This window comes from Eublepharis macularius, chromosome 6 (genome assembly GCF_028583425.1).
Source record: "Eublepharis macularius isolate TG4126 chromosome 6, MPM_Emac_v1.0, whole genome shotgun sequence".
NCBI classification, from domain to species: Eukaryota; Metazoa; Chordata; class Lepidosauria; order Squamata; family Eublepharidae; genus Eublepharis; species Eublepharis macularius.
Genome location: NC_072795.1, coordinates 104,381,382 through 104,395,155, shown reverse-complemented (window position 1 = coordinate 104,395,155; position 13,774 = coordinate 104,381,382).

The window sequence follows — 13,774 nt, the reverse complement described above, 5'->3', positions numbered from 1 at the left end:
GACTTAGAATTCTCTATTAAACCACTCCTCAGAGGGGAGAAACTGCTTCTCATGTTCTTTCCCAACTCCTGGGATATAACACTAACAGCTACTCTAGAATACAACAAAACAAAATTAAATGTTTATTTCTCAAGAAGCGTATTGGTTTCATAAAAGTAGTTCTTAGTTGAAAAGTTCTCTGTTGAAAAGTGCTATGCTAGATTCCAGCTGTGACTCTACAGTGAATCTCCTAAGTGATGAGAGGCCTTGTTCCTTGCAGCCTCTCTATGTTGGTCTTCCAGTGCTCACCATTGTGAACCATCAAACTCTTAGCAAAAATAGCTTGTAGCCTGACTAAGACAATGAATGCAACTTCTATTGTAATTGCTGCCCTGAATGCTGAACTCATAGAGATCAGACGTGCTGCTTTGGACAATCGTGCTGCCATCTTTGTGGTTATTACTGCCAATTCTACACTCATTCTGTGTGTGCTTCTCTGTTCTCTGCCAATGACTGTACACACTGACACCCAGCCTCTGCAGGACTATCTTCAATACAATTTGTGGAAACGGCTTGCTGCACAAGTGAACAGTTCCAACTTTTGTTTACAACAAACAAATGACATGAACTTATTACTAGCTTCTTATCCCCCTATTGCCTTGCTTTTGAATGATACATCTTTAAGCATGTTTTTGAAATGTAGTAACATGAAATATACTCAAATGTATGATTGGGGTCCAACTGTGCCCCTGCTTCCATTGTTTGCAATGTCTCTTTACACTCCTTATATGTAGCTTCCAATTCATCAGCAAATCAAACTGTCTGTGCTCAAATAGTGAACTGCACCAAGCACAAATCCAAACCTCACTGTCTTTCTGTAGGACCAAATGTTATTAATTGTTCAAAAAACAGAAAATGTTTCTTTTGCCTTTGCATATACTCAATTACCCCAAGGTTGGTTCTTTACCTGTGGTTCAAGAACACTTAATTACATACCTGCTAATTTGTCTGATTCTCTTTGCTGTTTAAGTCGTTTAGCTATTGCTTTACCTTCCAAAGCCATGCTTATTGCTTCTCGTGAATATCACTGTTATTCTTGATGTGTGATGCTCTGAAGAAACCTTTCTCATTAATAAAGCTGAAGCTGTTGCTTTAGGGGTTTCTCTTATAGGGGTTCCAGATCTTGCTATACTTAATGCTAACAATTTAAGACACTTGGCTTGCAACTTAGCTAAAACTATTAATGCCACCTCTGTAGCTTTAGCAGCACTAAATTCTGAGCAACAAGAACTTTGCAATGCTGTTTTAGACAATAGAGCTGCTATTAACTGTGAATCTGTAAAGAATATGTGTTGTTTTAATTTGTCTGATAATTCTAAAACTATAAGCAAGCAACTGCAACAACTATCTCACTTACAAACTTCCATAAAAGATGTTTTACCCTCCTGGTGGAAAGCTCTTAGGTATCATTGTACAATATGGTGCATATGCTCTAATAGCGCTTATTGTAAGCTGTTGTTATATTCAATGTATTCAATGTACTTATTGCTTTAGAAATTCCAAAACCACATCCTGCTGCATATTCAGTTACCACTTCAGTGTCTAATAACCTAGCCTCTTGGTTTACATCCTCTGATGAGGATGAGGATGAGGAAGAATGCTCTTGGAATGATGCAGAGAACGGCCCTTTGTTGCCACTTTAATTAAATAAATAAAAAAGAGTGAAGTGTAGGCCGGAGTAGGCATGCCACACAGCCTCCATTAATTGCTCTTTACATTTCTACATTCCTGATCTCCTGTTCAGTTGGCATGCCACACGGGAAGACTCAGGGAGTAGTTTAAATGTGTAACAATAAGTCTCTCATCATTCACAGAGCACAACATTCCCATACACTCTAAGTAGTATTCTTCTACGCTCAGAGGCTCATGATGTACCTTTCTTTCCGTTATGCTTCCTAGATAAGACAAAAGTCTGATCACAGCATATTTCGCTTAGTTGGCTGAGAATGGAATGTGTAACTTGTAACTGTTGCTATAACCATATTTGGGCATCCGGGACTTCCTGAATACGAGCTAATAAAACTCTCGCCTCCATCTTTGGAGGGACAGACTTTGCATCCAGACCCTGTCTCGTGTTGTTACTACAGCTGGAAGATCATATGTTGCCATTTCATCAAAACTTCGATACAAATTAAAGTGTACAATAACTACCAGGTGAGGGTGTTGGCTTTATTGTCTTGTAACTAGATAACTTGAATTCAAGCTAGATAGATTTGCCCCAGAATGTTATGATCTGGCTTAAAGGGGTTCCTGTGAGGATGGTCGACATAAATGTTGGAACATGTGTTGTGCTTGTGATTAAGGAGGCACAAACCTACCCATTCTTAATTGTTTGGGGGGCTCTTGAAAACAAAGAACCCTGCGCCATTCTTCTCCGAGGGTTTTTTCCTCCAAAAATCTGAATTTGGATGATTCTTCTATGCTAGTATATGTTTTGTTATCTATTTTTAAGCTGCCAAATTTAAGCCATTTGTTTTTTCATTCCAGTGCAATGTGTTTCTCTATATTGATGTCAACTGGATATCTTCATTTACATCATCCCAGAGGTATGAATAAGATGGCATTATTTTTAGGTTACCTTCCCTTGGGCAAACAAGAATTGCTTTGCCCTGACTATCTGTTCTACTCTCAGTGCAATGGGTATTATTTCCATCATGCAAATCAAGCTTTTCCTTCTTACCCAGAATTAATGTTTCTGTGCCTGCCTGCCTGCCTGCCTGCCTGCCTTATGGACAGGTGGCATAGAAAATTCTCTAAACAAATAAATAGTTTTACAGTTGAAAGCCTGCAGAAATAATATATTTTCTCTTTGTGTTGTTCCCCCTCAGGATTCATTGCATTTTCATCTATGACTGATCTGGGTAGAAAGATTAAAATGTTTTATGCTTTGGCTCCATTAAACACACTTAGGAATTCCAAAAGCCTGTTTGTCAAGCTGCTTTCTCTGCATGATGGAATAATAAAGGTATATGATTTTTTATACTTGATAGTGATAATGATGGTGATGGGATGTGCGCAACCATCTGCAGTCTTTGCAGGGCAAGACTCCTCCTCCTCCTGACTCCACAGGTAAGCATTGCTTTTGCCAGGGCTTTTTTTCAGCTGGAACGCAGTGGAACAGAGTTCCGGAACCTCTTGAAAATGGTCACATGGCTGGTGGCCCTGCCCCCTGATCTCCAGACAGAGGGGAGTTTAGATTACCCTCTGCACCGCTTGGCGGCGCAGAGGGCAATCTCAATTTCCTTCTGTCTGGAGATCAGGGGGTGGGGCCACCAGCCATGTGACCATTTTCACCGAGGGCAACCCACTGAGTTCCACCACCTCTTTTTCCACAAAAAAAGCCCTGGCTTTTGCAATACATGGGTTTGCATCCAGTCAGCTTTTTCCCTAGTGGAAAAAAGGATTCTCCTTTGGCTGTTTGCCACTGATAAGGCTATCATGAGACCTGCACAAACCCAAGCCATGTGTGACAGGGGATGTAACAAAGAGGGAAGTCAGGCAAGATGTAGTGAAAAGCTGGGTTGATCAAACACATTGAATGCTATATATTTATAATTTAAAATAGTGTTATCACAAAAAAGTCTCTAAAACACATTCAATCAAAAAGATCACATATAAAAAATAAAAGTGTAACCTCAACATTAGGCAGATCATAGGCTTGGACCTTGAAGTGTCATTCTACTTGCACTTCCATCATTGCATAAGTGGAAATGTATTTTGGAAATTTTGCAGGAGCTTAGTGGAACTTCTCTGAGGATACTGCATGCATGGAACCAGTTGTGGAAGCTTTGCCTCTGAACAGCCTTAAAGGGGATTTGTTCACTATATTGTTCAAAATGTGCTAGCAGTTGGGTTAAAAATCCTACTAGAGCAGGTGTTTCCTTTTTACACAATAACAGAGAATTAATGGATGTATGGTTACTTTATTTTCTTTTGCTGATTGCATGTGCTTAAATAGAGTGGTTCCTGCTCAGCATACATTCTTTATAATCTGAATTACTTAATAAAGCTAAATATAGTTAACTTTATTATATATATACTGAGCTTTAATATATATATATTTTCCTGTCAAAAGTGAGTGACTGAATGTGTACCTGTACTTTCAGAAATGAATCCTGAGGTTGAAAAGTCTCAAACTAGGGCCAGACCCCTGTAAGGCTTCTTGGGGTTTCAGGTAGCTGTCATTCATTGCCTGAGAATGGAAGCAAGGAATCTCTAAGTCTTGATTAGAGATGGGCACGATCCGCATTACGAACGTCAAAAACTCACGAAAATGGCGATCGCGCGATCGTGACCCAGCGGATCGTGATCGGCCATGGCCAACGATCCAGCAGTCGGGAGAGGCCTGGATCGGGGCGTTTGGGCTCAGTTCGGGAATCCAGACACTCAGGCGCCAGCAATCTATTCCCCTGGCAACAGAGCCTGAGCTCTGTTTGCCCTCCTTCTGTCGCCCTGGAAACCCGAATGGAAGCCCAGCTTTTCTTGATCAGCAGGGCTTCCTTCCAACCATGGAGCAGCAAAGCAGTCACCAGTTGGGAGAAGACACCCAGGGGAGGGAGGTGTTCTGTAGCCACGGGCACTCCAATCTCATCCCTGCAAACCCTGATAGGCAGCTCTGATGGCCGAACACAGACCTCCTGTGTTGCTGAATGGGACCCATGCTTATAAATAGCCATGGTCTCCCAGGCTGGGTTTCACTTTCTGCTAGCAGTGGAGTGGGACAGAGCTCTTGCTTGACACTTGCTAGCCTTTGGATACACTGAAAATAGCCTCATCCTCTAAGGTGCAGGGTTATTTTGTGTAGTTGCAAGTCAACACATCCATATAAGATATGGTGTCAGAGGTCCATATGGTGGAGCACCTGAGAGAGACCCCACCACTGACCAGATATTTTTAGCATGCCCCCTTCTATCAGGAAATGGGAAATAACCTCAGATGTTCTGAGGTCATCACACAGGCACGGGACGTCATCACACAGGCACGGGAGCATGCACATGCTTCACAGCAGGCCAATTTAGACCTCAAATAGGCCCATTTAGGGCCCAAACTGGCTTGCTACAAAGCATGGGAGCGCTATCGGGCGGTATGATGATGTCAGTCCCAGGAGTGACATTGTTGCACTGCCCTGGGATCATGCTCGGGAGGCTTATTCCCCTGCCTTTCTCTCTCCAGAGGAGAAAAGTGAAATTAATATGGAATTTTGCTGGTTTGATAAGAAATTTCCTACTTGACAATGCTATTTACTGTCATGGTTGTAACTGTTTCGCTGCTATACTTGCAGATTCTCTTTGGCAAGAAGGATGTATGGCTGAGGAGTGATTGTAGAAGAAGCTTTATCAGTTATAGGTGCAGCTTTCAAATCTTCAAGAAGTTGTGCTCTTAGTTCCTTTCAGTGGCTGGAGGTTCCAATAAGAGCAATCTAAACATGGTACATATTAAAAGAAAAATATATTGGCTATCTAAAATAGTTTAAACTAGTATTGCTTATCTCAAAGAAAGAGACGCTAATGCAATCGTTTGTATATGTTGTTAGCTGCCCTGAGCTGTTTGTGGGGGAGGTGGGGTATAAATGAGATGGATGGATGGATGGATATGTTGATTCATGTAAATAGATGGAAATGTGAACTGGGCTATGACTGACCATTAAGACTGAACTGCACACCCTGGAAAATAATAAGAAACAACAGGGAAGAAATTTTGTCTAGGAAGCAACTCCTTCCTCTTTAAAAATTAAATTTCTGACATTTTTCTTTCAGAGCCGTATTGATGTATACAAATCACATTTTCCTGAGTCAACATCTGTTCAAAATCTACTCCACTGAGGACTGGTAGAGTGAATCAAAAGTTGGTTATGTTGAAACATTAATTTAACCTATATTCCTTTCTAATCCTTCCCAGGTTATGTGTTCATATCATTCAAAACTCAGGGCCAAGCTACAAGTGACGAATGACACTTGAATGGCAAGTGTATTTCTCCCTGTTCACTTGCCCTCCACTCACTCCACTTGCCATTCAAGTGTCATTTGTCACTTGTAGCTTGGCCCTATGTCTGGATTTAAAGGGGAGTCTGATGAGGCAAAGGCGTTTACTTTGAGGAACTTGGTACAAAATCTTGTTTAATTTGGGCTGCTATGCATCAAAAGCAGCTAGACTTGCTAAGCAAGCATGCCTTGCAGATGTTATGTTGGCTGGCCTACTATTAAACATGCATAGCTGCTTTGTACAGGCAGCCTTCTTTAAATGAGATGCTGTGTGAATGTGCAGGTGAGTTTTTCTGCTCTGCCAGCATCGTGTTTAAATCAAACCCAAGTGACTTAAACAGCAATATAGAGTAAGTCAAGGGGTATTTATTTATTTGTGTCACTTATAGCCTCCCTTTTTGACTGAGACTCAAAATGAATTATGACTAAATACAGTGCAATAAGGACAGTGTTATATATAACCACAAAACTGAAGGGCATTTAATACAGAGAGCAAAATGAGAATTACAGGACTGGAAAACAATGCAATGAACCATTATACATACAATTATAATACTTACAATTAGCAATGTAGTACATCTGAACTACAAAATCAGAGAACAATACAATAAACACAGTATGATATATACAGTATAATATATACAGTGAAGACAGTCTTAAATTCCAGACATTAACCACAACCTCATTCACTTCTTACAAATGCCCTCCTGATAGAGTTGCCAGCCAGCAGCCGGTGCCTAGTAGAAAACTGGGGAGGGAGGGACATGAGGCCACTGCCATGTCTACAATGTTGTTCTCGAATGTCCTTGGTCCTTGAATGTCCATGAATGTCCATATTGTTCTCGAATGTCCTTGGTTTTTAGACATCATAAATGAGATATTTCCTTTGGTCAGAAAGAATCTAGTTTCTATAGCGGCTAATGTCTTATGGCTGTTATGAGACTGGTCACAACAAATGACTCTGCAGGTTGCAAACCATTTAATAATGATAATTCGTCAGACTTCTAAAAAGTCCTTTAGTAGTCTAGTTGTGTTTTTTAGTCAAGAGGGTGGTCGGTCAATCAGTCAGTCTACAATGTGATTTTCAGTGCAGACCCAGAAGTGCTGCTCTAGGATTCATTGTAAGCTCTATGGTGTTATGATACTATACATACACTTTAAATATTCAAGGTATAATTTGGTGCATGAGATTCATTAATTAAAGTTTATGATCCACACTTTATTGTTGCTGCATAGTTAGTCGGGTGCGGTTATACATACTGTGTTGCTAGCAGGAGATCTGGCAAGTCTACGCATAATTCCATTGTATATCTGCTGCAGAAAAACAGATGGGTTCCTCTGTATATTGTATGTATTAATATACAATCAGTCAAGAGAACTCTGTGCTCCTGGAGAGGTTTCTCCTCTCTCTTTTGGTTAGTGCAGAAAAACAGAAGAGCAGGAATTTTCCTGACCTCATCAGGCAGGTTGTTAAATTGCATGCTGTTTACAAGCCAACCTCGTGCATCTCAGGGCAAGGATGTATATGAGTCAACAATTGAGCTGTAAATTGTCAAGTAGGTTGCACACTACAATTTGGAGGCCCAACTGTCAATTCAGAATGGTTAGTTTTAACTTTTGCTGAGGTATTTCAACCTTGTTCTCAGATAATTCACTAGACATTTAATATTTTTCCTTTCCACACCATCCTTTCCTTATCATTTCTTGAAAATAACTACCAACTAGTAAGCATCTCTAAATACACTGAAATTTTTGTTTAGTTAGGGAAAAAAACCCATTAGTAACTTAGTGGCACTTTGCTGCATCCCAGGAATTTTTACTAGTCTTGTTGAAACTGCTTTTTAGAACTCATGAAATTCCTTAGACACGTTGGCGTGGCAGGAATCTGCAGATCTCCCTTAAAATTTCACTTTAGATGAACTATGGTGAGAAGTCTAATGTTAGTCATCTCACAACAGCCATCATGTGAGTAAACAATATCCTTTCTTTTTTGAAACTGAGGAACTGAGACTTGTGGTGGAATCCTAAACACAGTTGCAGCCGTCGAAGTGGATTGAATTCAAGAGTATAGCTCAAGATGGGTAGAAAAAAGCCAAAATCCAGTGGTACCTATAAGTCTAACACAATTTGTGGTATGGTGTGAGCTTTCATGAGTCACAGCTCACGATATTCACTATACCCTACCATGAATTTTGTTAGTCTTATAGGTGCTACTGGACTCTTGCTGAATTCAAGGGTTGTACTGTAAGAGCCTTATATGTGCTTGTATGCAATCAAAAATGAACCTGTTAAAATGTTTTTTAAAGAAGCCCCTGGCCCCGAACTCACCTGGGCCATTGTTTGCGGGCCTGTGTGGCTGGAGGAAGGAAGCAGGAGCGGGTTTTCACCGGCCCTGCAAAGGCACGTGTCCCGGCTTTGTGCCGGGAGGCATGGTTCGAATTTTCCCAGCCTGAAAGTTTATAACGACATAATTAAACTGATCAGGCATGAACCATAGCATGATAAATTTTTATTCTTTTTTAACATCAAAGAATACAGATAATAAAGCAGGCTCATTAAATGTTCTAATGTTCTCCGCTATATGTTAAATGTTGGGCAGAGGATGCTCTTTTTAAACCATGCTGGGCAAATATTCATCATTGCACCAGACTTGATAAGTGATAATGGGGTTATTATAGGGAGCAGAATTTATTTTTCCAAAATTCACTTTTTTAGATACAGCTACTATTTCCTCTTATTCTCTTCTTTCTCCTTAAAAGAGGGCTTTCTTCTTCAATTCTTTTTGAAGAGAAATCCATACACCCTTTTATAACTTCAGCTCTGGCAGTTGTTTTATTTTATACACCACAAGGTGGAGCTGTAACAAGGGCAGGAAGACAGGAGGGTTTGGGAAGACTTTGCCTGCCCTTGAGCATCTATAGAGTAAACTTCTGAAATTTTGCAGATCTTTCCTTTCTGCAACTTTGACCAAAACCAAATTGATTAAAAAACTGAATCCAAATTCCTGAAAAAGAGGAAAAGAAAAGGATTATTGGATTCAGTCAGTCAGTCAAAATTTATTTTGATGCAAAATTAACTCCAGAGAATCAACAACAATAATAAAAATAGAAATGAAGATGTAAAAGAAAATAGAGGAGGTACTTACTGTGCAGCAAGCCCAGACAAGGGGCATCTTGGGGAAGCAGTACATCATGTTCTCTCTATGCACAGAGACAAGCTTTACCACCTGTCATTCACAGGTGGGCACTGTTAATGTCTAAGGTAGAGGGTAAGCTTTTCCACATTACAGTTTTTATCTACATGCACTCTGTAAAAAGTACCACCTGTTGGGTTCTATTTGTTGGCCATAGTAGAATGTAACAGAACATTGAAAGTATGTGGTTCACTGCTGACAGCTGCTTTCATAACACTGCTATATGCTGGGTTTGTGAAATGCTTTTCTTCTGCATATTTCAGCACAAAGTGGTTCACTGTTTGCTGATGTAAGGAATATCATGATAGATTTTATCAGTGACTGAAAAACGTGCAAATATGTTTAGCTTATTTTCATAATAGAAACGAATGACATTTTAGCCCAGCAACCGAATGGTCAATGTGGGATAAAGTGCAATGGACCTGCTTCCAGTCTGTGTGCCTTTACCACAACATGGGCACGAAGCTTATGTGCTCACAATGTGTGCACAATAGGTTTCATCACCAGAATCAGGAGTGATACTTTGTGCCCATGTTGTGGTAAACTAGAGTACAGGGGGAACAGAGCAAACCTGTTAAAAGGCACATCGGGCAAAACTAGCGTGTGCTTGTTTACACACTTCGTATGGGGTGCAATGACCTGTGTGCCTCTGCCTGTTGTATTTCATGTTTGCTGCCATGTAGAATTTCAAAAGTGGATTTTTTTCTTAGAAAAATTAAACATGACTGTCTACGGGTTGCATCCTACCAGCTTTTCCACTGATGAAGAATAGAGGGAGTACGTTTTGATCACTGAAAAGGCGATACTGGACTCGAGACCAAAACAATGTGGTGAGGATCAGATGATATTATCAAAATATAGGTGGTTGTGGGAATAATGTCCAAGGTAAAAGTCAAGCAGAATCTGTGGTAAAATGGGTTTTACAGGCACCTTATAGTACCATGGGGAATATGAAATTTAACCAGCTGGCTCCAGTCCTAAGACACTAGACCCTGTTGAGGGCTTCACTAGTATCTGTGGGGGATTCACTAGTATCTGCCCCCTTCCAATGTAAATAAGATTACTTCATTACTACAAGAATATGAATTTATTTATTTACTTATAGTCCACCTTTCTCACCAAGTGTGAAGGCAAATTACAGAATATAAACAGTGCAGCATAAGACAACAAATGAACAATACAATAGGGATAGGATTACAGGATTAGAGAATAATGCAATCAACTATCTAAGGCAAGGTATTCTATAATACAGGAAATGAATTACAAGGTAGACAGTGCAGTAAAAGCAGGTGATACCTACAATGATTATTACTGTGGTATGCAATCCTACTGCAGTTCTAATCTATATTTTAAAATTCCTGTTTGAACTTTATGGTTCCCCACAGAAATGTGGGGAGTAGAGGTGGGTATGGACCAGAAAATGTACTAAAATTTAACACGGACTGGGCCAGTTCAGCATTTGCAAACCAGCGGGTGGTGGGATGCCCATTTTCCATGGACCCCATGGACTTTTCGCCAGTCCATTGGTCCATGGTCTATTAAAGCTTTACTGCCCTGCTGGCAAGCAGTGCCAGGGATGCTTTAACATTTAAATCCCCCTTGATCCAGCTGATTGGCAACCCACCAGTCAGCTGGAACAAGGCAGGGTTAGAGCTCTCCCGGTGCCACTTGCAAGCAGTGCGGGGAGTGCTTTAACATTTAAATTCTCCCTTGCTCCAGCTGACTGGTGGGCCCGCCAGGCAGCTGGAGCAAGGGAATTATAGCACTCCCATCACCAGTCCAGACCAATGAAGCGGTCAGTTCACGAACCGGCGCTGGACCATGAAAAAGTTTGTGGTCTGTGATCCATGAAATGCCACAGACCCATGGCCCATGGGTTTTTCCCAGTCCTTGCCCAACTCTAGTGGGGAGCCTTTCTGACCTCAGGCAAGCCATTTTATAAGGTGGGAGCCATCACTGAAAATGCATGTGAATGGCCAGCTGCTGACTTTAACCATTTGCAGAGTTGGCACTATTAGAAGGTTTTGCTCAGATGAACAAAACTCTCAGAAGGTGTCATAGTGAGGGAGGTAGTCCTGCAGGTACGTGGGTCCAAAGCCATTCAGGCCCTTGTAGGTGATAACCAGAACCTTGAACAAAACTTGGTAACTGTCAATAATCAATGTAGTGTTTGCAGAATGGGTAATGTGCGTGTTCTGCCTGGTGAACAATAGTAACTGGGCTGTGGCATTCTCCACTAACTGGAGTTTCTGAGGTCTTTAAGGGCAGGTCCATATACAGTGCATTACAGGAGTCTAGACTCGGGGTAATTATAGCATAGCCCCACATGGTCAGATCTTCCAAGTCAATATAGGATGTGATCTTCCATGTTAAAAGAAGCTGATAGAATGTCTTTTTTTTAAAGTTGCATTAACTTGCTTCTCCATTAATAGTTCTGGATCCACTACTACCTCTAGTCTTTTAACCGAGTCAGGGAGCATCATCTGAATCCCAACAACAGTGAGGAGATATATCTAGTCTCCTGGGTATTATATACTCCATTTTTATTTTTCAAAATAAAGAACCTTGAGCTTTTCTTGACTACTTTCTCCAAATGTAGAGGGATCTCAGAATAATTCAGATTCAGACAGGATTCTCCCTGCTTTCTCTTTGTATATTGGGAAGTTTGGTCCAAGTGAGGCTTGCAGACATACCAACATAATAATAATATAACATTTGATTTATATACTGCCCTTCAGGACAACTTAATGCCACAGTTAGTGCAGTTTACCAAGTGTGTTATTATTATCCTCACGACAATCACCCTGTGAGGTGGGTGAGAGCTCAGAGAGAGTTGTGACTGACCCAAGATCACCCAACTGGCTTCAAGTGGAGGAGTGGGGAATCAAACCCAGTTCTCCAGATTAGAGTCCTGCTGTTCTTAAACACTACAACAAACTGGCTCTCCATACGAGGTGGTGGAGCATGCCATCAAATCATAGCTGACTTATGCTGACCACTGCTGGGGTTTTCAAAGTAACAGACTAACAGAAGTGGTTTGTGTTTGCCTGCCTCTGCAACCCTGGTCTTCATTGAAGGTCAAGGCCAATGCTTCTTAGTGTCCAAGATCTGACAAGATCGGGCTTGCTTGGGCTATCCAGGTCAGGGCATCAATATAATACCAATTTAATTTTAAAAAAGAAAGAAAAGTATATACATCTGAGCTAAAATTGTCTAACAACTTCTGAGCAAAGGAAAAATAAAATGACTAAGGAACACAATCTCCTCATCCTAGGACTGAAACTTACTCTTCGATGATGGACATTAAAAATTGGCACAATCATGTCAGAATTATCACATTTTTAGTGCAAGCCATATTTAGGCCTCTCTCTTTCAGCCACTCTTGAGCATTTTCATTCAAGTTCCTCTTGTTCCTGAAGCTTTCCCATTCCAAAGTCAAGTCTATTCCTGGCCATTTCCCAATTTTTCTTCTTCCAGAAAAGAACAAATTCCCCCCCTTTAATCCCTTCCATCCTACCTGATGTAAAAATACAAGTCTCTCTTTAAAAGAGCCTATTAATCATGAGTCTTGAGGTGGTAGGAAGCAGCTCCTTAGTTTAATCAACTAAACTTCTTAATGTGAACGTGCACCCTCCACATCCTGGCAGAGAGTTGGCCAGCTGGCAAAACTTGATTGGTAACCTTTTGTGTGCCCATGAAGGTTAGGTTAATTACTGGGTGTTACCAGAATGTAATATAAACATTTACTCTCCAAAGTTGTAATTTTTACCATGATGCCTATGGGTGAAGTGGCATTTTATCACAGATATTTCTGTTTAGGTATGCTGAGACCTGTGACAGTACATAATTGCCAGGCGAAGTTACCTTGTTTGAACTTCTTCAGTTACGTGCAAAGTGAACTACTGACAAAGTTCAGCTTGCGCAACTCCACAGATGTGTAGTAGCTGCTTGTACTGCAGGGCCAGAGCACTGAACCTGTGGCTGTTTTTGCCCAGTCAGGGAGCTGAATGATACAATTTATCAAAGGTCCTATTTCCTCAAGATCATAGTCAGGTCATTACATTGGTTGGCTTGTATTGCAAAGCACACGTGAAGCATTCCCAAGCAGGTCTACTTAGAAGTCCAATTTTATTCCATGGGTATTTCTCTAAGGAAAATGTTCTTAGGATTTCAGCCTGAATTATTTTCAGTGATCATGTCTTTGATGATAGCATTTCACAACATTTCTGAATGAGAACATCAGCTATGAATTGCATGCAAATGATAGACAAATTAATTTCTTGGATTTTATGGTTGCTAAGGATAGAAAGATGCTGATGACTTAATATAAGAAATCCAGTGATAAAAAAAGAATTCCTCAGGTATGATAGCCCCCACCCACTTCATTTAAAGAAGAATTTACTATATATCCAGTACTAATTTCAAGAGTTCCACAGGGATGGTAACTATTACAGAACAGAATTTGGCAACCAGGGGTTATCCACATCAGGTGTTACACAATCTGCTTACTCCAAGGCCCCTACTTGCAACAGGAGAGGGCTGTTACAAAGTAAGGGAGGGG